The sequence below is a fragment of the Rhinolophus ferrumequinum genome, chromosome 3 (genome assembly GCF_004115265.2).
Source record: "Rhinolophus ferrumequinum isolate MPI-CBG mRhiFer1 chromosome 3, mRhiFer1_v1.p, whole genome shotgun sequence".
NCBI classification, from domain to species: domain Eukaryota; kingdom Metazoa; phylum Chordata; class Mammalia; order Chiroptera; family Rhinolophidae; genus Rhinolophus; species Rhinolophus ferrumequinum.
Window position 1 is genome coordinate 93,715,054 of NC_046286.1, and position 25,803 is coordinate 93,740,856.

A 25,803-nucleotide genomic window follows, 5' to 3' on the forward strand; every position below is an offset into this window, starting at 1 on the left:
TAAACATCTATCTGGTTGTCACAAAGGTTAGTCCTCTTTGCCTCCTTTTTCACTTTTACTTTCTCTAAGCAAAGGTTATTTGGTACATTAACTGAGGTGATTAGGGTAATGATGCCTGAAACACAGTGAGTTTCCCCCTTTTTGTACATATCATTACCCCGAGCTTCTGTGTAACACTAGAACGTTGACTTAAAAGAATTATTTTTGGTATTATTTTAAAGAAAAAAAAAACCTGAGGATCCCGGAAAATGAAGAAAAGTGACGTGTTTGCAAAAACAGTAGCAGGATTTTTTTTTTAAAATCCCCCCCGCCCCAGGGGCTGTAATTTGACTGCTCTGTTTGGCAGCGCTCCAGAGACAAGTCCAAGTGCTTAATCTTTCTCTTTCTCTCTCCCCCTCCGCCTCCCCACCTTCCTCGCCCCAGGGCCGGGGGGAGGCGGGACGGGGGGACCCGCCGCTCGCGGCCGGCGGAGTCCGCAGCTCCGCGCTGAGGGGCGGGCCGGGGCGCGGCCGAGCGGCGGGGCCAGGCCCGAGGAAGAGGAAGTCGGAGCGGGAGCCGCGGTGCAGGGCGCTCGGCGGGCGCCGGAGCCCCGCGCAGTGCAGCCGCCCCTTCCCCGCCGGACCTGCAAGAAGCGCGGCCCGGCTGCGGAGCCACCGCTCTCCGGGTAAGCGCCGGCTTTGCCTTCACACCCGGGGTGCTTTTCCAGGGATGGATCGCCCGCCGGGAGATCGGGGGAAAGGGGACCCAGAGACCCTCGGCTGGGAGTTCCAGGTCCGCAGGTGGAGCGGACGCGGCACGATGCCGAGGCCCCTCTCCCCTGCGCGCTCCCTCCTGGGTGGGGGCGGACGGTGTTAGCGCCCCAGCCGCCGGGACTCGGGCCGGCGCTGCCGACTGCTGCCTGGAGGGGGCGACCCGCCGCCGCCCGGCTCCGGGCTCCCGGCCCCCGAGCCCCCGCGCAGCCTCGACCTGGCGGCCGGGTGCTCCCGCCCCTCCACCCGCAGTCACGGCAGCTGCAACGCTGGCTTCTCCGAGAAGGAGCTTCTACGTGCACCCCGTTGTGTTACAAAACCCAGCCCCACCACGCAAACAAGGCAGTCCCAAAACGGTACCCGAGCATCAGCCACCCTGGGCCAACTCCCCAGCAGCCTCCGGGTGCCTGGGCCCCAGCAGGGATGAGCCGCGGCGGGCGGCGGGGGACCCCGCCTCTGTAGGAACCTGAGTGCCCCGGCTCCGCAAACCTGCCTGGGGGTGGGGCGTCGAAAGCCGGCGTCTCGTCAGTCACGGGGGTAACAGGTAACACCTGGGCTCCTCTGGGACTTGGCCCACCTTTCTGGCCTCGGAGGACAGTAGGGGGCTGGCTCTGCGGGTGACGCCGGCAGCTCGCCCCTTTGTGTCCTGCGTTGAGTCTGGTTCGTACACAGGAAGCCTATAGAGGGTCTTAACTGGGAGAAGTCGTTAGGCTGTTCAATTTCATTGCGTTCGTTGGAAACAATGAGGTGGGTCACATTTTTTTTTACATGCTCTGGTAGAGTCTTGTCTGTGGAGCCGGCATCTCATTAAGTTCTGGTCCTTAGCTCTCCCTTTGTACCACCCTCAGGTGGCCACGGCTACTGCACATATTTTTGAAATCACTGAGTGTGAGTCCGGTGGGAGGCTGTTTCCAGCCAGCAACACAAAAGACACTGCCGGTCTCCGAGGGAGAGTTGGTTTGGGGGTTTTCCGACAGATTGGTGACAGAACTACCTTGTGTTTCCTATTTAAACCAGAAGGAGACCAGAATGTTGACTCTAGGTCAGATTTGTCATCGAACAGAATTCCAGGCCCAGCTAGGAGGTGCAGTGCTGTAAAAATAGTTATCAAGTGTCACAATAGGCATCTTCTGGATTCTCAGTTTCTGTAGTTGCCATACTTTTCAAGAATTTATAGACTTTGGACTTTGATGAAACATCATTAAAACACTTCCAAGCCCATTCCGTCAGGGAATAAGAAAACTACGTTGTAACTTGGGCTTTGCCAGGTGAGACCTCAGGTGGCCTTGGCTGCTGCCCTCATAAAGTGATTGATACCGGTATGAACCAGGTGGCTCCAGAAGCTTCATGCTCACTCCTCACTCCGCTGCCCCTCGCCCCGTGTATTTATTTGGTCTACAGTATTTAAGACTTACATACGAAAGTGATGGTTTGCTATATGACCCTCTGCCTTCTCAGTTCCTCACTTCTTGTCTTATTTGAAGCCCCGATCTAAGCCACCGGCGATGTGAAGACATGTTTTTCCCCAGAGGTCTGGGACCTCACTGGCTTCATCCTCCATAGGGCCTCCACAGCCATTACTGCATGACCTTCCTTTTCCCTCAGGTAGCCAGCGGGTCCCTGAGTGTCTCTGCTGAAGGGCAAAGCACAGTGAGAAACAGTTCTCTGGCTGTCACACCCCTGCCCTCATCCTGCTTGTCCTGGATCCAGTTTTCCTGCTCATCTCCGTCTTTCCTGTGGGCATCAGCTTTCTTCGGTGCCTGTAACAGGGGGATGATTGTTACCAAATACAAGCTTAAATACTTCCATGGGAGATTCAAACTGTACTTCAAAGAGGTTCAATGATCACTTTTTAACAAACCCATAGGAAGTGGCAAAAATTTTGCCAACCCAAGAATAACCAGTACTATTTTGTTCTCCTCCTGTGAGATGACTTTTTAAGTGATTTAATTAAGAGTTAATGGTTCGCGGTCTGACATAATACGGGAAATGCTTCAGTAGCACGTCGTTTGAGCCCTTAGTAAACTAAAAGCAATTCCTGGATCTATACTGTGATGCTTAATGGCTGCAATCCACTTTTTGCAGGTTTCTCCCCCCGTCCGCCACTCCCTTTCCATTGCTGGTAGCTGGTCAAGCAATGATCATCTTTTCATCCTCCTGCAGGTATAATTAGATCCATGGAATATTGAAACTAGAATGTAGGGAGGCACCAAATCTTGGACGATCTAGTCCAGCCCCTACATCTTAAAGATTTAGGAAAGTGCTAGCGGTTAAGATCCAGTGCTCTGCAAGTAGCCGACTTGTGTGTGAAGTTTGCCTCTAGCTCATTAGCACTGAGACCTTGACCCCTCTAAGGAAATTATTTGGACGTAGATTATTTATAATCAGGAAAATATAACAATCATAGTTGATTACTCTCTCTGGATTATCTCACCTTTGCTCATTTCTTCCTCTGTAATTTAGGAAATAAAGGCCTTTCCTTCTGGAGTCACGCGGAGCATTGACGATGATTAATGAAATAATCCGAGAGTTTGGCACATTGTGTGTTTTAAAAATGATGGTTGTTAATAAACTGAGTCCCAGGAATGAGTGATTTTGTTGGAAGTTACATTGGCAGAGCCATGATTTAACCCAGGTTCACTTCTCTTTCGCCTGAACTGCCCTACTTAGAAATGATGGTAGCATGGAGGCATTTTTAATCAAATGTAATGGGTCAGTCTTTGAGGGGAAAAAAAATGCCGTCTCTTTTGACTTATGAAAACCATGGTTTCTAAGGCAACATGCTCGTGTATTCACTCAAGCAGGAATGGGAATAGAAACATTTTCTAGACAGAGACCCTAAACAATCTAGTACTTGGGTGTGCTGGGCATCTCAAACATTAATGTTTTATCACAGCCTGTATCAGCCTTGTTTTGTAAAATGAAAAGCTAACCCCAAATTATTCGGGCCTTCAGATCCGTGGGCGTCTGTGCCAAGTAGAACTTACTGCAGAGCCAAGTAATTAAGAGCTGACAGCATGTTCCTCTTTATGTTGCTCGTGCTGATGAAAAGCAACAGATGCTTTAGCAAAGGTGATAGAAATATAGCCTAACCATCCTTGCGAGGGGGCCCAGGTTTGTTGCAGAATAACCGGGGCCACAGGTTATTCGGACACTGCACAACAGCTTTAAGGATGCATCTGCAATTCCCATCCCAGTGCCGAGGGGTTCGCTGTACACTGTATCTACAGTGGTTTTCATGTCGGAGTCATGTTTGAGTATCTTTTCAATCTGTATACACAAGGTCACCAAAAAAAAAAAAAAAGTGGTGTTTTGGGTTTGTTTGTTTGTTTGTTTTTGATGAGATACAAGCCAAGTAAAAATTTCCAAAGCTAAACATCTTCTTTTGGTAAATATTGAATGACTGTTTGATGGAAAGCTAAAGAATGCTGGATTCACGGAACTGCAAATTCATAACCCTCCTCTTCTTTCCCCCTTCCCATATCATCTTGGAGGAAAGGCCACTTGAAGCGTGTTAATGTTAGGCTGTTTTTAAAAAGATTCCAGCTACACCCACTTGGTGTACTAACCCAATGAGATGAGACGAGAGTCAGGGTTTTCACAGGTCTTTAATTAAGAAAGTTGTTTTGGTAAAAGCTTTAATAACCAGGGTGCTTTAGCGTCTGCAAAAGCCCCTTATCACCAGCATTAGGAAGAGCAAACAGTTACAGCATTTGACCAAAAGCTAGCCAGCCCTTAAGTGTAAGAAGGACATCTTTTTAAAATATCCAAGACAGACTTAAAATGGGTATGAGTCTCATAATCACTAAAACTTGAGAATTTTCGTAAGAGGAATTACTAAGTCAATAAGTCACCATACCGTGAAATTAGCTCTGATCATTGAAGTGGTAAATGGATCTATTAATAGTTCTCTATGCGTCTAGTCGCATTGAGCCCTTAAGGGACCTGTGTCTGAATAGAGACAGCGGAGGATGATGAGAAGTTCTAGATCGGGGGGGATAAACCTATTCTGTACAGAGCCAGATAGTGTTTTAGGCTTTGTGGTCCTTGTATGTCTCTGTCATATAGTATTTGACTGGGGGTGGAGTTTGATTACAACCCCTTGAAATTGTAAGAACCATTTTTTTTCTCGAAAGCCGTACAAAACAGGCTGCAGGCTGGATTTTTCCAATTCTATTCTAAGTGATAGAGTCCATGTTTGTGATAGCCTACAATATTTTTGTGGGGACCCAAAATGACAAATTTCATAGGCTCTGTCTAAGCTGATTTCTATACTTATTTCTGACTTATAATCAGATTTCCTTTGTCACTCTTTTTTTCCAGCCGCTTTTCTTTATTTTGTCTTTACACTGGTGAAGCCCACGTTGAAATAGGTCATTGATGAAGGTCATTGATCATCTGAAACAAAGTTTAGACTCCCAAGCATGGCACCCAAAGCTCTTGTACCTACATTTTTTCTAGCACCTCCCCACTTGTACCCTACGTCTCTGTCATTCGAGGTAACTTGCAGAGCTTCAGGTGGGCTGTGTTCACTCTCAATGGTGGAGGGATCCTTCCATACAAGTTTAAATCTCCATCTCTTCCTTGGAGCCGCTCATCTTGTTGGGCAGAGATGTAGACACCTCCATCTCTATTTTAACACAGGACCTTATACATGAAGTAATCAGAAAGACAGAGGAACGTTCAAGGGTGAGGGAACAGCTTTATTCCTCTCTGTCGCTTCAGGGATCTTGCCAGACATCTTTGGACCAGTCTCAGAATTCAGCGCAGAACTTTCCAGGGCTCGTATGTGATGCACAGTACAACATGGTGCCTGTGTGTCTGGCTTTGAAGTCAGGCTGAACTGAGGTCTCGTCCTGGCTTCTCCACTTACCTGTTTCAGGTTCCCCCCTCTTTAAAGTTGTTGGGAATAAATAAGATTCTCCTCTGTAAAGCATTTAGTTCAGGGTCTGACATGTAGTAATTGCTCAATAAATGGTAACTTTTCTTCATTCCAGAGCCATTTATTGAGACCCTACTATGCCTAGAATGATGCCTGATGCTGTCCTAGGCCAAGCAGTGAACACAAGAGACATGGTTTCCATAGAGATGCAATCAGCAAAGTGGCAGAATCAGGGGGATAGATGGGCCACCTCAGACTGGTGCTCCAGGAAGCCTCTCAGAGAAGGCAACATTTGAACCGAGACTTTAATGATATTGATGAGTTCCTGTTTCATCAAACCTAAGATACTTCTGAAATACGCCATTTAAAAAACTACCACTAAGAAAAGAAATGCTGTCGGTAAAATTGACACCACCTCCTGTGAGATGCTTCCATAAGTTGTGAAAAAAGTGTGTCTTAGCATCAATATAATGCATTAATATTAGTGCTCAATAAGTATCCATTGAATAAATTAGTCTTACACTATGGTTGCTCCAATGGTTTACATTGTAACTGAGTTTCTCTCTTCTGTTTCTTAGCTCTGAGAGGTTACTGGGACCTATCAAAAGAGTTAAATAATAATATAGCAAATGAAAGTTTTGTAAGACATTTGTGATGGGATGTGTTTTAAAAAGTTTAAAACTTTGATCATGTGAATGAACAAAATGTATTAGTGAATCCTGTTTAAGTGAAACTGACCTATAGATTCTCGGGTAGGAGGGAGGTTGAGCAGCTCTTGCCGCCAGATACTCCTTTTGGCAGCTGTCTGCAGAGATGGGTGAGTCCTTAATGCACACAAATGCCTTCTGAAGGGCAATGAAGGCATTAGCTCAGCGCTCACTGCCTTCTGTTTTCTAGATTTAATTTAACATAAATACTCCTCTCCCGGCATCCAAAGGGCCTGATCATCCCTCAGATCACGTAAGTCCTTTCTGACAAAGAAATGGAGGGGCTCCATTTAGAGCCAGCCCCCTTCCCCCCCGGCAAGCCTCTGGGTTTTCATCCTCCAGGCAGAGCTCCCCTCCAATAGTTCCCCAGCCTCCTCCCTGTTTAGAGAGTAGGATACCACTTAAGTCTTTGCTTTCTGACCACCCTCTCAACTCTGAGTCCTACTTAAGACCTTTTCCTGCACCCAGTTTGATGTCTGTCATCTCTCCTCCAGCTCCGCCATCCATCCAAGATTCTTTAACTCCTCAGTTGCTGACTCATTGGGAGTGTTGACAACATTTGGCTATTTGTAGCTGTAATTAAGTGTGCTTGCTTGCTGTTTGATTTTAATTTCAATGTGCCACCCATGCTGGCCCTCCACACATGGTAAGCGTACCCTTCCTGATACCCTCTGGGAATCTGCTCCTTTCGGGGTGCTTTCCAGCTCCTGCCATCCTCTCCCCACTCTGCGCTGAAGCCTGAGCAAAGTTCTCTCCCAGCACCCTGCCTGACTGGGAGGGCTGGGGAGCTGCTTGGCCAAGGAGGAAGAAAGTGCAGCAGACTTTTTCCTTCCAGAGCCACCTTCTTCCTCCCCCACCTTCTCATGTGACTGAAGCCCTCATGTTTTAATTGGTCTTGAAAACCAACATCAACTCTAGCTGAAATCCGGTCTTTGGAAACCAGTAGGCGCAAAGGAAAGGCCATTGGTAGGCATTCCAGGGATGCATGCTCACTGGTGTCCAGCCTTAGGATGACTGAAGGCTGTCTCTGCAGGTTGGGGTGGAGGGGGAGTGGAGAAGGAAGATGGGAGGCCAGGTGGAAGGGGTGAAGGGGTGGAGCGGCGGATCCCAGGCCAGCTCAGAATTCAGCCCTCTGGCTGTGTGATTATAGACAGTCCTCAAACACGAACGTCTGCGCTTCTCTGATGTGCTGCGAGAAAGGAAAAACTGTAATCTGGGGCGTAAATATACCATCCTGTGTTTGCTGCCTCTAGCCAAGTAAACCTGTTATTAGTTTAAGCATCTATGTTGTGCTGGAATATTATAGATGCCTCAAAGGAGGAAATGGGAGCTGGGCTGAAACAGTTTACAGTTTAAATATTCGGGTGTCTCACGGAATATTTAAAAATTGGAATCAACTAAATACATGAAATACAAAGCCTAAGAGTCAAAATGAGGAATACAGGATTACAGGGTGGGTGGGAGAGGAGCCTGTTAGAGGGAGGCATAGACTTGAAAAGTTAATTTTTTGAAAGAAAACCCTTCCCTTACATCATGCCTTTCCCATCCTAGATCAGGGTTTTTAGAGAGTTGGTTAGTTGCTAAGGGATAATGAGGGTAGGGCAGGCTGTAAGGGCGATGAGATGGGCAGGGAACAGAAGTGGGCGTGCAGATGAGCTTACTAGGGTCCGCTGAGTCCAAGAAAGTGTTTGGGGAAATATTTGGAAGCTTTTGGAATATAATGATGGAGGAAAATCTTGGTGGTCTTGGCTGTTTTCCACTTTTCTTGACTGTCTATATAAGCTACATGCTTCTTTATCCGCCTCCTATAACAGTTGTTTAGATTGAACTCTAAGGAATGCCATTTAATCACAACATTTAATGAGATCTGCTCTTGAAACTAAAATGGCACAGAAAGTAATGTGAAAATAATGTTTCTGTGGCACGTGGAACCCTGTGGGCCACAGGCGTCCTCTGTCATAATGAAACATTACCTTTAGTAACTTAGAATCCAGATGACGTCCAAAAAGTGTCATTATTATGAAGCACTCTTATGTTTTCTTTCTGTCTTTCTTTTTGGAACTATCCTCCTATGAGAGCAAATATTATGAAGTTCTGAAAATTGAGTTGTAATGAGCTCCAGAATAACATTGCCTTTCAAAATCCAGAGTACCCCTGAGGGACAAAAAGATTTGTTTGCTTTATGGTCCGCCTTATCAAGATGCAATGCTGTCTAATCTAATACTATAGTTTAAGAAATTTCCAAATAGGAAGTTCACAGGTATTTCTTTTTAACTTCTTTTATAATTCCTGTGCTCGCTGAAGACACAATAGCTAGCAATAATTATTCTGAAAATCCCCTTGGTTTTGGATTACTAATCTGTGCAGAAAACATGCTTTGCAAATATTCAGAAATGTGTACCATACTCTTGACTGAGAAAACTCTTATTCGATACTTCAATGTGCATAATAGATATAGCAATCATAGTTAATGCTTTTTGCTCTCTTTGCTTACTTTTCGTAGTACTAATTCAAACATCGTTTCTGTGACATTAATTATGGGGGAAATGGTATGCATGGAAGAGATCAATTTGTTTTTCTAAGTTCTGAAAACCCAAAGTTGAAATGTATTAGTGGTCTGGAATTAGGCAGTCTATATATGTCATTTGAAAGTTATTTGGGGATAAAAACCATATAATAAAAATCTTATGGGTTTGAATGCGTAATGTATGTATAGGGTCTAGTAAATAATAAGGCATTAATAAATAGTGGCTCTTTTATTGTGTTTCCTGGGTATCACACTTAACTTTTATTCCCTGCTCCTAGATGTCTGGAACAATAAACCAACATGAAAATGCTAGGAAAAGCCATCCAAGTAGTTGGAGAAGGGCTTTCAGTTTCCTTAGGCAAATGTCAGTGGTAAAAAAGAGGAAAGAGGAGCACATTTTTTTGTTTGTTTTACTGTAGTAGAGACATAGTTATGTTCATTACACTTGGGAATTCCGATTAGTATTAGTTTATTCAATAAATATAATTCCCTAAGTTCTAGGGATACAGTGATGAACAAAACAGACCAGAAATGGAGTGAACGGGAGGGAGGAAATCATTATGCAACGAGTGCATTAAAGAAAAGAACACAGGGACATGGGGTGGGGGTGGGGCGCTCTGTTTGCCTGGGTGGTCAGAAAGGCCCACGTGAGAGGTAACGTTGAGCCAAGGTTTAAATAATAAAAAGTGACCCAGAGAAGGTCTGAGGAAAGAACATTCTAAGCAGGAAAAAAAAAAAATGTATGGAGGCCTTAAGAGAGAAATAAGCTCTGTGTGTTCTAGGAAAAGAAAGGCAGCCTATGTGTGTGAACAAGCAGTAAGCGGGAGATGAAGTTGGAGGCGTGGGCAGGGCCCACATTGTGTAGGGCTTTATCATATCAAAGGCCTTTCCATGGCTTAAAAGTGCAGCACACAGCCACTGTTGGGTTGCAAGCAGCGGAGCGACATACCTGATGGGCGCCCAGCTATCACTGAGGTAGAGCGGTTGGGAACCATGGCAGTGGTGCAGAGAGTATCCTAGCAGAGGACGTGGTGGGAAGTGGCTTGATTCAGCATGGGAATGTCAGCCAAGGCCATGCAGCTCAAGGAGAAGGAATTGATGGGAATGAAGAAGCTGTGTGGCCATTCTGCTTTGCTTTGTCCTGCATGCTTACCAGTCTCCACCTTTTACTTCCGTCGCCCTCTCTCCTTTGGCTCTCTCAGGTAAAGTAACCAAGGCAGCACGTGGCCAGGAGTGCTGCTATCTGTGAGCCATGACAGATAGACTCACCTCCCCACAGGTCCTCTCAGAGCTACTGTGTTTCCCCCAAAATAAGACCTAGCTGGACCATCAGCTCTAATGCGTCTTTTGGAGCAAAAATTAATATAAGACCAGGTCTTATTTTAATATAAGACCAGGTATAATATAACATAACATAACACAACATAACATAACATGACATGACATAACATAATATAATATATACTGGGTCAATATATACTGGGTCTTATATTAGATTTTGCTCCCAAAGACGCAATAGCGCTGATGATCTGGCTAGGTCTTATTTTCAGAGAAACATGGTAAGTACCCCTTCCTTCCAGCTCCTTAGCATCGTAGATTGCTCGTTTCTAGTATTTTTGATGTGGCATTTCCCATAACCATTTAGTTGTCTGCCTTCCCTCACTTGACTGTGAGCTCCTGAGAGCAAGTGGTTGAACAAAATAACATTTTCTTCTACTACTTGGAATGAGCCTTAAGAAAAAATTTAGGCAAAAATCTCAGTTTTCACAAATTGAAGAAAGGAAATTCTGCACAGGTGGCTAAATCTTTAAAGAAGAAGAAGGAAGAAGAGGAGGAAGGAGGAAAGGAGGAAAAGGAGAAGAGAAGGAAAGATGAGGAAAGGGAAGGTAATGAAACCCACGTGAGCAATCTAAATGTACTCTGAGTTAACACTCCATAAAGGTTCCTCGAGGAAAGGGTTTTTGTTCACACGATTTTCTATCAGGGTAGTTCGGTAGCATAGGGTTGAAAGTTGTATGGGTCTGCAGTAAATGCAATGCTAGTAAGTATTTATGTCCATTGCCTGACTTTCACTGGTTTTAGTACTCTTGGAAACTCAACAGTGTTTACTCTGGAGTAGAAACAACTATGAGAAACTGTAGTGGTAAGAAATCTTTGTAATGTTCCAAGCCAGTTGAATGACTGCTATTTCCAGACAGGATATCAGCCTTACTCCAACCCTGTAAACATGCCCTCGTATGCATGGCGAGGGTACCTCAGACCTTTTGGTGGGTTGTGACTCTCCTGGGGCATAGAGATTATGCCATATTCATCCTTGTGTTCCCAGTGGAGACCATGGTCCTGGCCACATTTTGACCTTGAATCAATTGTCGGACTTGAAGTGTGGTCCAATTTCCACTGTAGAGTGGAATTGAGAAGTTTCACAGTCAATGCTAGTGTGTGGGTTTGGTGTGAAAATCTGAATTCTAGTTTACCAACTTAGAACTTAGAAATGTAAAAACATTTAAAAAGTTTAAAAAGTCTGTTTGTTATTCTCCTATTCAAAATTTAGCACTTTACTGGGGGAGAAAAGAAACAAACGGATATAACCAAACCACATTGTTTAACGTTGGTACAAAAATGGCTCTGTTATTTGTCAATTTAGTCTGTTAAGACAGGTCTTCGAAGGATCCCATCGCATTAAAAGGGAATGGATTCCTAGTTTTATTTAGCCTAGTTTTGGTTACTATGCCTATTAAAAAATTGTGAAATGAAATTCCTCTTAGAATATTCAGATTTAAATTTTCTGGCTCACGTAGTGAAGCCCTATTGTGTCCAAGTAAATCAAGAGAATAACTGCAATGGGCCTGTCTGAGCCTCCCACCCTTGTTCACGTGCCTTCTGGGATTTATCTATTGGCTTTTACACAGCTGATTCAAAGTCACCCACCCAGAATTGGACTCATAATCTCTATTTGCAGACCTACCTCTAACTTCCTAGGGTTGTTTTTCTTCCCCTCCTTATCCAATTCTTAGTTAATAGCACTCAGTTCACTGGTCACAGCAAGCCACTTTCCTTCCCTTTCCTGCCTCGTCCAGTCAGTTAGCAATGACTTCCTAAGTAGTTCTCAGTCCATATTCACTTATTCATGCCCCCTTCCCACCCTGTTGGACGCTTATCTCTTGCCTAGACAAGTAGAATAATTGCTGAGCTGACATTGATTGCTATATCTGGAACACAAATCTGACCGGTGAATGCATTTTCACAGGGGCCTCTTCTAATGGCTTAACCCAAAGGAAAGGGTTGATGATAGAACTTAAGGTAGAGATAAAAGTCCCAATTAGGGAGCTTTCCATGTTTCTCTGGTCACATGCCCCATCTTGTTCCTCAGATGCAATCCACAGGCAAACCTTGTGGGCTCTACCCACAACGTGCAGCACCTACCGCTCCACCTGCTCCCGGTGGGTCCGGTCCACTGCCCTCTCTCCCTGGGTAAGTGCAATAGGTCCCTAACTGGTTGCTTAGACCCATGCCCCCTACTATCCCTTTCCTACGCAGCAGCTGAAGTGATCCTGTTCGTATGTTGACTCATTCAGACCCCTGTCGTGGTTTCTTATCTCACTCCGAGTCAAAAGCAAGTCTGGCGAACAGCCTCTGAGACCATCCCCGGTCTGGCCCCTGCTCTGTCCTCTTGCTCTGACGTCATGTCCTGCTTCTCTCCACGTGCTCGCTCTATGTGGGCTCGCTGGCCGCTTTGCAGTTTCCCAGGACGCTGAACAAGCTCCAGCCTCAGTGTTTTCCTTACTTCTGCTTGGGACGTTCTCCCCCAGATACGTATTAAAGCCTTACTGTCTTCCGTCTTCCAGTACCCTGCTCAAGTGTCCTCTTATCACAGAAGTCTCCCAGATCATGCTTCATAAACTCGGAACCCCCATGCCTTGCAAGCCATAGCCTTCTTACCCGACTTCATTTTTATGTATAGCATTTATCAGCACCTCACAAAGGAAATGTGTGTCTTCGCTGTCCTTCATGAGAGGAGAGGCCTTGTGTTGTTCACACTGCATTTCTGATGTTTTAGGAACTGTGCCCAGCACAGACAGAAGCTTAAACATTTTTTGAATAAATCAGTATCACCTCACCAATCACCATTTCTTGCCTCCAAGTCAGGTAAGTTCTGGTTATCTGATACTGTTATACCACGTTCTAAATAGAGGGAGATCAGTAGCCAAAGGTGCCGCGTGTGGATCGATGTGTGAGGTGGTGGTGGGTGGGTAGGTGTACAAGGTGTAGATAACCCCACTTTCCTCCATTCCTGCTCTCATACCCCTGGGATTCTAAAGAAATTTCCTTGGGGTGGGGGGCCGGGCGGAGGGCACCTCTTGCCTGCAGTGTGTGCTCTCCTAGCGCCATCCTACCGAGAAAAGCTTGCTCTGGGCTGCTCCCCCATATCTGCCCTCCACTCCACGCAGGTTGCTCTCCCATACTTCGCCTTATTCCTCCACAGGACCCACAGCACCACACATCTCGTGTGTGGCCGGCACTCAGGAAATACCAAGTTGCTGCTTGATATTTATGACTCCTCTTTTACTCTTCATTTATCCAACTGCTGCTTATCCATCACAATAGGCATTGTGGTGTGACGGTGAAACAGTCAGACTCTGGAGCTGGACCACCTGCGTTTAAACCGTTCCACCACTTAGAGTTTGTGTGACTTTGGACAAGCTGTCTAGACTCCCAGAGCTTAGGAGCAGCGTCGTAGAGATAAGGGAAAGAATACCTACCTGTTTCTGGGGTTATGATGAGGATCAAATCCAAGCATTCTTTAACATGCTTGCAAACCCTAGTTCTATCATACGGAAAAGTTAGGTGAATATCAGCCATTGTTTTCATCAACACTTCTTTAAAACTCACATCTTTCATAGAACTCAAATTGCCCTCTTGTTTCTCAGAAAACTGAGTACCCTTTAATTACCATTTTATTCAGCTTCATTTGTATTAATGCCATACACTGATGCAATTGTCAATTCATGTCTTCTTAATTTATATACATAAAATAAACAAATACTACATCCCTGTAGAAATACTTATCCACCACTTCCGAGCATTTCCCACCTCCCCTCCCTGCTTTATTGTTCTGCATAACATTGTATCTGTCTCATCAACACAGTATAAATTAATGTTTATTTATCTTTTTAAGTTCCATGGAGGGAGGAATTCATCTTTTGATTAAGGAAATTTTCAAATAAACACAAGTAGAGAAAATAGTATGATAAGCCCCCCGGGTACCCATCTTCCAGATTCAACAATAATAAACATTTTGCCAATCTTGTTTTACGTTTCCCCACTTGGTGCTGTCTCTCCCACTTTGAATATTAAAAGCAAATCCCAGGTATCATGTTATTTAACCCATAAATACTTTAGTATACATTTCTAACTGATCAGATCACACTTTTCCATATAACCACCACACAATGAAAAGATCTACTAAAAATGCAGTAGTTGAATTCGACTCTGACCGTTAGAGTTGAAATTTCCCTGTTAGAGCAGGGGTCTTTTGCCTGTTTTGTTCACTGCCACCTCCCAAGTACATAATAGGCACTGCAATATTTACATGAATGAGTGGATAGGTTGTAGTCTTCAATTTTATTTTCGGACTACAACGTCATAAAAATGTTATAAATGCTGATTGTGATCTTGGGCTAATAAAAGAAAGCCCACTTGACTCCTAATGTAGCTGAGGCATAGCGCTGTCTAATGTGTACGAGTACTATAAAACTAACACCAGTGTCTTAATGAGCAAGAGCCTTCAGAGTTCGAACTGGGGATAGGGTGTCTTTGAACAGGTCTCAGAAGGGTCTGAAATTCCTCCTATCCTCACCTTCTGGAACAGGAAATGAAATGCATGGTTCATTCATACTTTTAGAATTGAATGGACTGTCTTTTGAATATGAACTGTACTACTTACTAGCTATTTCTTCATCCATAAAATGGAGGGAAATTATAACTACTGTATATGATTGTTATGAACATATAATAATAGTGAAGAAAGTGTTACACAGTGCTTGGCCTTTAGCGGCTATTTAATGGACAATTGTGATCTTTCCCTTGTCACCAAGACTGTTGTTGACAGTCTCCAAGGCGAGAGTTCCCCAAACAGAAGGGAAGACCCTCAGGGTAGATTGGAGACAACTGGCCATTGCCTCCCCAGGCCTCCCTGCCCCTCTATCCAGACTATCACTCTCTGTCCAGGTTGGCCCTTCAGGGTTTCTCACTTTGGTTCTGGTCTACTGTGGAATGGGAAAGCAGTGCTGGAATTTTACTTCTGGACAGTACACTGCCCTTTGGGGGGATTAATTTGAAGAACTTTGACTGCTAATAAGGAGATTTAAAGAAATCCCTATGGTTCTACCTTCCCTTTTGAGTAAACACTAGGGAACAATAGTTACGTAAAAATCAGGTTTTGTCCTAACCTGAATGAATGACTAGTTTATACTTTAGACTCTTGTCTAAGTAAGATTATTGTCAGGCACATTGGGTTCCCTAATAAATTTTTAGGTGACAACTAGTCTTGTCAGGAACACATTGGCCAATCATTCCTCATAACAAGTTTAGACAAAAGTTTGTTTCCATCTTTGCCATTCATCTGATGCATGGAAATGCCTTCTAGGTTTCATGATTTGAAGTAGTTGCCCTCTGTTTCCAATACCGCACCTTGCTCTGAGGCAGATTAACGTGGTATTTGAGGTGAATAAAGCTTTGGATAACCTGTAACCTCAGCAAAGCTCAGTCCCTCTCCACCGCACAGAAGGTTTCAAAGCATTAGATCCAACTCTGACAACATTGTCCCAAAACATACAGCATTGAGCCTTTTCTACGTCACACGTCTGTGTTGACTCCCCTCCCAGCAATCCCAAGCACAAGCCAGGATTCTCTGTTTGCTCTTGTTGGCCTTCCTTCACCCTTGAAAAGCTGGTATAGATCATATATCATAGAAACGTATATAATTTTGAATATAACTTGATCTATTTCAATATAACTTGAAACCTATATAGTTTTACTAACCAATGTCACCCCATTACATTTTAAAAAGAGAGAGAGAGAGAAAGCTGGCTTCTGCTTTATTTCCATTTTTCCTTCGTTGCAGTCCCTTCTTTCTCAATCTCCCCAACGGGAATCTTGTAATACAATTTCCTTGAAGTCTCACAACAGGAAAGATACAGAGGTGTAAATTCACATAGGCTAGAACTTCTTGTGAGAAGAACAAAACGAGGAGGGCCTACAGTGGGTGAAGTCTGCCGTAAGGAATAGGGTGGAAATTCCACATGAGGAATAACAAGCTCGCAGGAAGGGGCAGGGTCTCTGGGGAGCAGGCCTGGAGGAAATGAAAGGAAGCGCAGGGAGCAAGGGTGCCAGTTATGAAGCTTCACCTTCTCATTCCCGTTTGCCCCCTGTCCTGTGCCCTGGTGTACCGAGGAGTGGCACACCCTGGACTGACTGATGTGGTGGTGGCGGCAGTGGAAATGAAAGCTGAGCCCTTACTAGTTCCCGCTTTGCATATTATTTACTCATTTCGTGCTCACAAGCGCTTTGAATATGTGAAATCATTCCCGTTTTACAGATGAGAAAACTGAGGTATAAAAAGGTTCTGTAACTTGTCCAAAGACACCCAGCTAATCAATAGCAGCATTGGGATCAGAGTCCAACACACTGGCTCCAGATCTCACACTCATAGTACACTTGATATATGAGGTTGGACAATTACGTTGGCGAACTCATTCTAGGAAAAGTGCTACACACCCATTGCTGAATATCACTACGGTCACCTTCGAAGTACTCCCCTTGGGAAGCTATGCACCGATGCCAGTGTCTAGTCCACCCTTCAAAGCAATTTTGGAGTTCTTTTTCTGGAATGGCCATCAGAACTGTCGTATTACCTTTGATGTCCTGAATGTCCTGAATGTCATGAAAATGTCTTCCTTTCAATATTTCCTTTATCTTCGGGTAAAGCAAGAAGTCATTGGGGGCTAGATCAGGTGAGTAGGGAGGGTGTTCCAATACAGTTTACTGTTTGTCCAGTTGGTACAAATTCATAATGAATAATCCCTCTGATATCAAACAAGGTTAGCAACATTATTGCAACAAGTTTGCAAAGTTAATTGTCAGCCTCGTATAGGTTAGGATTGGATTCAGCTGCCGGTGCTGGGGAGACGTGGTGGACACAGCTCTGAGTAGGTCCCCGGGTAGTGGGCAGCTGTCTGCTCATAGGAACCTAAGTGCCTCTATCTCTTTGCCCTGAGAGGTGTCATCTTAACTTTGGCCATGTACCTAGTTAAACTAGCCATATACCTAGTTAAAATCGAGGGTTGTGTTATTGGAAAATAAAAGAATGGCTAGATCTGGAACAATTCACTTGACAAGAGAAAACGAAGGTGACATAACGAGGTCAACTGGCGATCTGGAGTGAAGGAATGCCGATGGCCAGAGTTACTGAATACACTGCTCCAGTGCCTTGCAAAGCTGTGGCTCACAGTAGCTAGTAGAGTACTTGAGTGATTGTTGGGGTGTCTTCTCTAAAGGAAAAAACCCATATCTAAAATTTTTAACATTTGGTGGGATGCCCTGCTTAAGTGCAAATAAATATTAGATGCTAGTGTTTGATTAACAACAGGGTATTTCCAGAAAATATTTCATCAGAAGCGGTCTCTTCTGGAAGGAAATTTCTAAAGATGCGAATCATCATAGGATGTCAGCCATTCACGGTGACATCAGGAAACACCTCAACACTGATAAGGTCCACTGACCTCCTTCAGCTTAACGTCCTGGAAGAACTTGCTTTTCTGTCAGAGGTTTACTAATCAGACGGTAGCTTGAGAGACTCCGCATTTGGACCAAATTGATTAATCAAAGAAGTGATTGAGATTGCCATATTCTCAATCTATTGTGATTTTTAAAAAATTGGTAAATGTTCAAGTCCTAGAATTAAGACCTAAATTGAGGGAGGGATGATTTAAATGTTATTGAGAGTATTAGAAAAAAATCGAGAAATTGGATAACAGAGATGTTTCTCCAAGATTAAGAATTTAAAGACATACAATTGAGTTGTACTGTATATTTTCAGATATTTAAATTCTGTGAACTTTCTTCTATTGCATGTTCCCAGAGAATTACAGGAAATCCTTTCTAACAGGGTATCCTGAGTTTGAGGGTTTGGTGAGTTTAAAAAAAAAAAAACAGAAAAAAAACAGTCATTTGGTGGTATTCTTCTGGTGAAGATTATAGAATCCATTATGCTTCACTGGGTTTGAAGAACAACAATCACTTTAATCACACTTGTTTTCATGGTGGCCCAGAGAAGAATTAAGAGACTTTCTTTTTAAAAAGTTTTTGCTAAGACAGTGCTTTTATTCTCCAGTTGAGTCAATGGAATTGTCTTCCATTGCAATTCCAAATTCAAACTTGATATCCTAGTAAAATTTTAAAGGAAATTGATGAACAATAATTAACTACTAGTATGACAAAATAGACTTATACTTTAAAATTTTTTAATTACTCAAATGACTGGGGACTTATAGAAGAAGGCTACTTATTAATGTCATGAAGCCTTTGGAAATATAGAACTCTAAGTCTCCTTGGCATTGTTTCCCGTAAGGTTTGGGTCTAATTTAAAGGTGTTTATCTCTTTCTGAGCTGCCCAAGAAAGTTAAGAACAGTGATGCTGAGGGTGAGTGGTGAATAAAGCTGCCAACTGGTGAGACTGAGCTTGTTAAGGGCTCACCAGGGCTTATAAATGCAAAGGATTTCCTTTCATTCTCTGAGGACGTTTGACAGACAATCTAGTGCAGCTTATTGATGGGCATATCAGCAAGCATTGTTTTGTGGAGGTCCTGGGGTGTGGGAACAGGTCTTAAGGAGCAAGGGAATATATCCAAACACAGGGGTGATGAAAAGCTAACACAGTGTGTGTTGGTAAATGTTTAACAACCTACGGGGTGGGGGTAGGGGGCTGTGTGTGTGTGTGTGTGCACATGTGTGCAACATACATATACACATATATACATGTAAGTTTATTATAAATTGTACTGATATAAAGGATGTGTAGCACACAGTTTACAAATAATAAAAATGCAAATTGATTCATAGAATGCTTTTGTTGATGTTTGCCAAACTTTTTCTATTTGTAACTAACCTATTCACAAGTGAATGTAGTTTTGACATGAATATTGCTAGACTTTTTCTTTCACATTAAAAAGACAAAAGTGAAACTGTGAGGGTGTATGTCAAAGCTTCACTCATTCACCAGTAAAACGAGTGACTCCTCTGACGAATTGAATGCTGGATGAATATTTGCTCATTTTTTTGCACAATGTATATAATATAACAGCTACAGACACAATACATTTTTATATTTCATCTGTGTTATTGACATTTTCTCCATCACTTTCTTAGACATGAAAAGAACAACTCAAGCTCTGATTTGTAGCATTCGCCAACTTTCATGGAGTAAATATTCCCACTATGGCTGCTTTCAGGCTACCAATGTGGTGCTATTGAATGCAGAGATGGGAAGAAACAACACACCATTAATATAGTATTTCTACCATAAAGGTAAAGTAGATGTCAATAACCTCAGCAGCATAGGTAACAGTAAAATAATTAAGAAATAATGGGTTTTAAACATTGATACCTTTATTTTTAGAACAATTTATTTAATTTTAAGTTTATATTATTTATATTTTAATGATGGCTTCGTTACTATTGTGAGTTGCTAAGGAAAAGGGTCTTGAGTAGGAGAGTGTCCACTCACAGAATATAAAGAGGCATAGAGGGAACATAACTCAGAGTGGTCATCTGGGAAGTTTTTGGCCTGGTGAAACAGGTTTTGAAAAGGAGGGGGGGAAGGAGGGAGAGAGAGAAGGAGGGTAAGAGAGAGAGAGAGAGAGAAAGAGAGAGAAGAGAGAGAGAGATCTCCATTGCTGGACATCTCCTACTGGTACCCCAAGGCTTTTTGCTTACTTGGGGGTGAGGGGAGTCCTACAAAGGGAGAAAGGGCGTGTTAACCCTGTGAAAAACTGCAGTGTTCAGAAATCCGAGGGAAGAAGCTCTGGAAGACAAACAGCAGTTTAGACTTGCTTTGAGAACAGATCCTAGATATTTTGGCACAAATGATAACCCTTCTCAAGATACTACCTATTGAGAGATTCACGTGCGTAAAGACAGGTGAGAGGCTGGTTGAAAGGTCATCTCTGTTCTGTGCTCAGGGTTCTCCTACACAGCTTCAGCCCTCCCACTGGCTTTAGCCTTTCCCACCTCACAGGGCCCTGCCCCCTGCCCCCATAAATGCTCTCACATCCTTGCACATTCTCCTCTCTCCTGCTGTCGTAGAGAGTTTTTTTTTTTTTTTTTGGTTTTTTCCATCTTTGCATTTGTTCATACCCACCATCCAGCTCAGCAAACAGAAGAATTCAAACCCTCAGAATTCATACTCCCTCTGAGGGCAGTTGAAGATTGTAAAAATAGACGTAGTCTTCTGACACGTTTCCATTTGCGTTAATTCAGTGTTAACTGCTTTATTCCTAATATCCATCGAGACCCTCCATTCTAAGGGAGCAGTTTAAATGGGAAGGAAAAGGCAGTTTAGGAGCAGGGTACTTTTGAGGACACAAGGCGCCTTTCATGCAGCAGGTGGAGGATAAAGAAAAGAACGGGCATGCTTGTAGAGGCTGTCTTTCATCAGACATGAAAGAAGAAGTGTTCTTTTTTTTACCTCCCTCCTACTTTACGCTGCCCACAGCTCTGGAGACCCAGGACTCAGAATAACGCTACTCTGCTCCTCGTAGTTACAAATCATAAAACCCAGCTCTGGGTTCTCACTGGGACGACAGAACTTTTAGAAAAACAGCCCATTTGCTGCTTGGACTGCTTATGGTTTTTGGCATAAATTGGTTTCTTTTTCCCAAAAGATGTTTGAGTTAAGGAGTATGTATTAACACTAACATTTAGGCTACTGTACCTCCCCTATAAATGCCATGTTTTATTTGATCGCGGTCACCCAATCACTATTATCTGTATCATATTTATATTTTTATTTTTTGTCTTTGTGTTATTTTTATGGTTTATTTTAATTCTGTATATTTTTATTGTGTTTTTAATCTGAAAGGGGATGTATGTGTGTGTGTGTGTGCGCGCACGCACGTGTGAAGGGAAAGAGAAACACAGATTCAGGTTGGATTATTAGAGGTATTTCTAAACCTGTGCCCGTCAACGTTCTTGCTGGGCCACAAGCAGGAAGCCCCAGACGCTGGGCAGCGAGACTGCTTCTCACGGTCTTACCCTCTCACCGCAGGAAGACACCACTCAGCTCTGCCCACTCCTGGCCACACCCAGGCCAGACTTGGTGGATTCTGATCGCACAGGAGATTGCAGTGGCCACCTGGCCTGTCCTTTGTCCCCCCAGATCCCTTTAGTATTTGTGCAGGCAGGGAAGGGCTCTGCATAAACACTGTTTCTCCTTCTGTGACTCTTGGGCATTCATTCCACACCCACTTAATCCAAGTAAGGGGTGAACAGGGCCAATTGTGTGTTCTCTTTTGTTTGTCTTTTAAATTGCCAGATCTTTTTTACTGACCAATTTTGTTGAAGTTGTCTAGACTCTTGCTGTAATGAGGAGTATCTTGTGTGTTTGAGTGTGTGTGTGCGCATGTGTGTGTATTCAGTAAATACCTGTGTGCCTGTTCTGTGCCAGCTGTCAATCATTCATTGTACAGGTACTTAGGGTACATGGTTGAACAACCCTGAGGCTCTGCTCTGGTGAAGTTTGCATTCTCTGCAGGAGACAGAAACAAGAAAGTATCAAATGTTACCAGGAATGACCAGTGCCACAAAGAAGAGTAAGGCAAAGTGACGGGATGGAGAAGGAAGTTGGATTCGGGAAGGAAGGCTCTTTTTCTTACTGTTACCCAAATAAATCTCATGTGTTGACGTTGAAAGTGGTAGCCAGAAGAAGTAAATGAAGCTGTGCGGTTTATCCTGCCTCTGCAAGGAAAAGAAAACCTCTGGCTTTTCTTTCTTGTATTGACCCTCCAAGGTTCCTGACTTTAGTTTCTGTGCCTCTATTGTCTAATCTTTCAAATGACCTCCATCATAGTAGCACGCTCCTGGAGTTGTTGCAAAGCGTAACTGAGTTAATACTTGTAATGAGCTTAGAACAGTGCCTGGCAGGTAGTAAGTCCTCAAACGTTAGCTCTACTTGTATCACAATGTAGGATAATGATATTTGGTGAGTGTGTAGTGCTCATGCAAGGAGGCTGTGTTCTAGAACGTCAGGATGACAGAGTGGCGGCTTCGTGGAGAGCTAGGAAGTCAGCCACAATCTCTCTGACCCTTAGTCCACCTGGCTTCAGAGGGCTTTGTTATGCAAATCACTTTAAACAATGTGACAGCATAGTTTGAAAAGTGGTAAATGCTACGTGAAATTCGAGGCTGGTCCTGAGCCCTAATAGGGACCCAGGGTGGTTTACTTAGATTATCTAATTATAATGTGAATGCTATCGTAATATACACCTGTAATCATTTATGCTGCACATCTTGTCCTCCTTGCTCTGTGCTACCTGTTTTCCATTTAGGCGGCATCTTGTCACTTGAACACCTTACAATTCATTACACCTTATTACATTGTGGTCCTCACGGCTCATGTCCAGTTGTGCTAGTACAGTTGACCTTGAGCTATGGATGCGAGATCCAATTCACATTTGATCCAATTCACATTTGAGGCTCTGTTTCCCTTACTGGTCCCTAACACGACCCCTCCTCTGAGAAGTCTATCAGCCTCTGGGGTTGCTCAGTTGTGCCAGGCACCACTACGTATTATAGCAGGTGGAAGGAAGAGAAAGCTGAATGCGCGTATCATACTGTGGTGCGTCATCAGAAGTATACTTTGTTAAATGAATGAATCTTGATAAAAGCAAATATGTTATATGAGCGTTTATTATCTATAAGGTGCCGTTCTAGATGCTATATGATGAGAGGTCATTTTAGCCTAGAGGTAAAGAATAGAGTTTGGTATACTGCCTACAATAACGAAGAGGATGCCTTCCCAGGGACAGACTTTTTTTTGGAAATTTGGCAAAAATCCAAATAACTGCAGACACCAGGCTATGGTTCCGTGTCGGGGGGCAGCTTAGTGGGGCACCCATCCTGTGCCCTTTCTCCCCAGCTCACCCGGCCCTCCATGGGCCCGTCTTCGGTGCCAGAGCTTCTCAGACAGCATTGCGCTTCCTCAAGAATCCCCCACCCCCATGCCACTGTTCTCGAGCCAGCTGGCCAAGCTGGAGCCTGGGAGCCCACCCTTCAGGCAGGCACACAAGGGGTTCCACCTCAGAAGGTTCCACCCCTTAGCCAGCTCCCTGTCCCCAGTGTAAAGTCAGTAGGGACCTCTCTCCTAATCCCCTCCAGACAGGTTTTGTTAAAGGGAGATAGATTTCTCAGAGGATATGCTACTGGACAATCACTGGGAAACACGCTTGTGGTATTTTACCACCACAGGAAGTTGAAGACTTTTCCCTTATATCGAAACTGAAAATCAATAAATGTTTGTTTCAGTACCTCTTAAGTGCCTAAAAGTGTCTAAGGCCCTTTTAGAGGGTAGCGAAACAAAGGGGGGTTTTATAGTAGCACCCTCCTACTTCTAAGTAGAAAGACCTAGTCAACTGCATTGTTTCAATGTCTATCAGAGAGGAGGTGGCACTTCCTTTTGTGTCCAATAGATATGGAGTCTTAATTAGCATCGTTTTTTTTGGTTGCTGTTCTATAGGAAATGAGTGAGCAAGCTTGCTGAGGCCACTTCTGTCGTTTGTTAAGTATCCTGTATGTCAGGGACACGTTCTTGAAGTTTCATTTGTCTCCACCCCAAACCTCACTCTACTGTAATTTATCAAGTGACACTGAAGTCACATTTGATGTTATCATGCCTTAAACCACACAGGTGCAGCCAGAAAGAGGAAAACAGATGGGGAGATTTTTTTATTTTTTTCATTTTGCCAGTTAAATAACTTTGAGGGGAAAAACACCACATCGTTTGTGAGAGCTTGTGCTGTTGGGGACAATGAGAGTACCATCTTTTGGCAGTGCTTTTTGAGGATAAAGGCACTATCTTAAATGTGCCTTTGTGAAAAACAATTGAGGGCATTTTGTTCTTAGCCACATTTATCCCACTTCGCTCCCCTTAAATCACTAGGCTCTCTATCAGCAGTCTTCAAACGATGGTCTCGGTTCCATGTGTGGGTCTCTAAGACCCTTTTGGGGATCCAAGAGGCCAGACTACTTTTATAATAATACTGAGACCTTATGTACCTTTTTTATTCTCCGTGGAGGGTTCCGTGGAGTTTTCCAAAGACTACCCGACATAGGCCATCACGACATGGTGAACACAGAGGTCGGTGTGAGAATACGAGCTGTCATCTATAAAGCCAGACATTCAGGGACGTAGAAAACTGGAAAACAGTGCCACTCTTCTCACCCGGTGTGTTTGGTGTTAAAAAAATGTACTGTTTTTCATTAAAATGATAGTTACATTAACATAGTCATGGGTCTATGATTGTTATTTTAGAATACATTAATCCATACCTTGAAAACGTTTCAGTTTTAGTTTCTAATATGATAAATACTAGAATTCAGAACCCTCACAATCACGAACTTTTTGGGGTCTTCAGTAGTGTTTAGGAATGTAAAAGGGTCCTGAGGAAAGTTTGCGAACCACTGATCTAGAACAAGAGCTCTTCAGAGAAGATTAAGTACTTTCTCCTCCCTAGGAATGCAGTGTGCAGTCCCGAGGAGGGAACGATACCCACAAAACCCTGCAGTCGTTGCTATGCCTGCAGAATTTACTACAGATTTCTCACTCTGACCCTCAGAGTGAGAAGACCCAGTCTCCCCTTCCAGTTCTTTCTCCTATTACTGCCCTATTCACAGCCCTGCGTTCCAGACAATCGGGAATGGCTGCTGCCTTCTTGCTTTCCCCTTCTCTGCTCCTTGTTCTAGGGGTCCTGTCCCTCCACCTCAAGGGACTCCCACTTCAGGAGACCCCTACCTCCCTCCCGACACCCTCGACACCTGAGCCTCAGTTTTCCTCTTTGCTTCGTTCTCTAAGGAGAAAACAGTACCTACATCACAGAGATGTGGTGGAGAACAAATGAGTTCATTTCCACAGTGTTCTGCCCAGGACCTAACACAAAAGCAAATGCTCAGATATTGCCTTCCCTTAGGGATAAAAATGATTTACTCATGTGCATGTCACTCCCTGTTCAGCTTATAACTCCTCGTGGGTGAAGGAGGCCTTCCATGCTGTATAGGACTTGGTGACATGGCTGCTGCAGGACAGTCTCTGTTAAGAAATTCAATCGGGACACTTTTAGTTGGTGAAAGAAAAGTAGGGAGGCTATTATCAGCCTCTTGACTCTTACAGGCATAGTGATCAATTCTTCATCCTTGCTGCAAAAGAAATTTTTGAATTTCTGTTTGGATTAAGGAATGAGAGGGACATTTACTGAGAACTTTTTATGCACCAGAAACGATAGTTTTGATTTTTTTCTCAGTCGTTACCACAATCGGCCCAACTTCACCAGTGGCTGGCAGGGTTAGCTGTGGTTGCGAAGGGGGAAATTGATGCCCAGAAACAAGGAATTCGCTTCAAAGCCATCTGAGTAGAGGAAGAACTCTGCATGTGAAATCCAGTTTGTCTGACATAATATCCCCAATTTTCCCATAACAACCAGATGTAATGAGTGATCCTTGATTGAGTCATAGATCAAAAAAACTGTAAGATAATCTCACAGTGCTACAGGCTAGAAGTTCAAAGTCATGGTTTGGCAGGGTTGGTTTCCTTCTGAGGCCTGTCTGTGTAGCTTGTAGATGGCTGTCTTCTCCCTGGACATTCACGTCGTCTTCCCGCTGTGTGTGTCTGTC

General features: G+C 43.8%; 1 protein-coding gene across 2 annotated transcripts in view; it reads left to right on the top strand.

The window, feature by feature from the left end:
* The first annotated feature begins 534 nt into the window (after positions 1–534).
* PLEKHG1 (pleckstrin homology and RhoGEF domain containing G1) overlaps positions 535–25,803 on the top strand; it is a 211,471-nt gene continuing 186,202 nt past the window's right edge. Inside the window, exon 1 of one of the 2 annotated variants that reach the window (XM_033103025.1) lies at positions 535–664. The gene's annotated coding sequence lies outside the window, so the exon portion shown is untranslated. Of the gene's footprint in view, positions 665–2,895; positions 2,913–25,803 lie in introns of those variants that run through there. The other variant, XM_033103026.1, reaches the window with a different exon arrangement.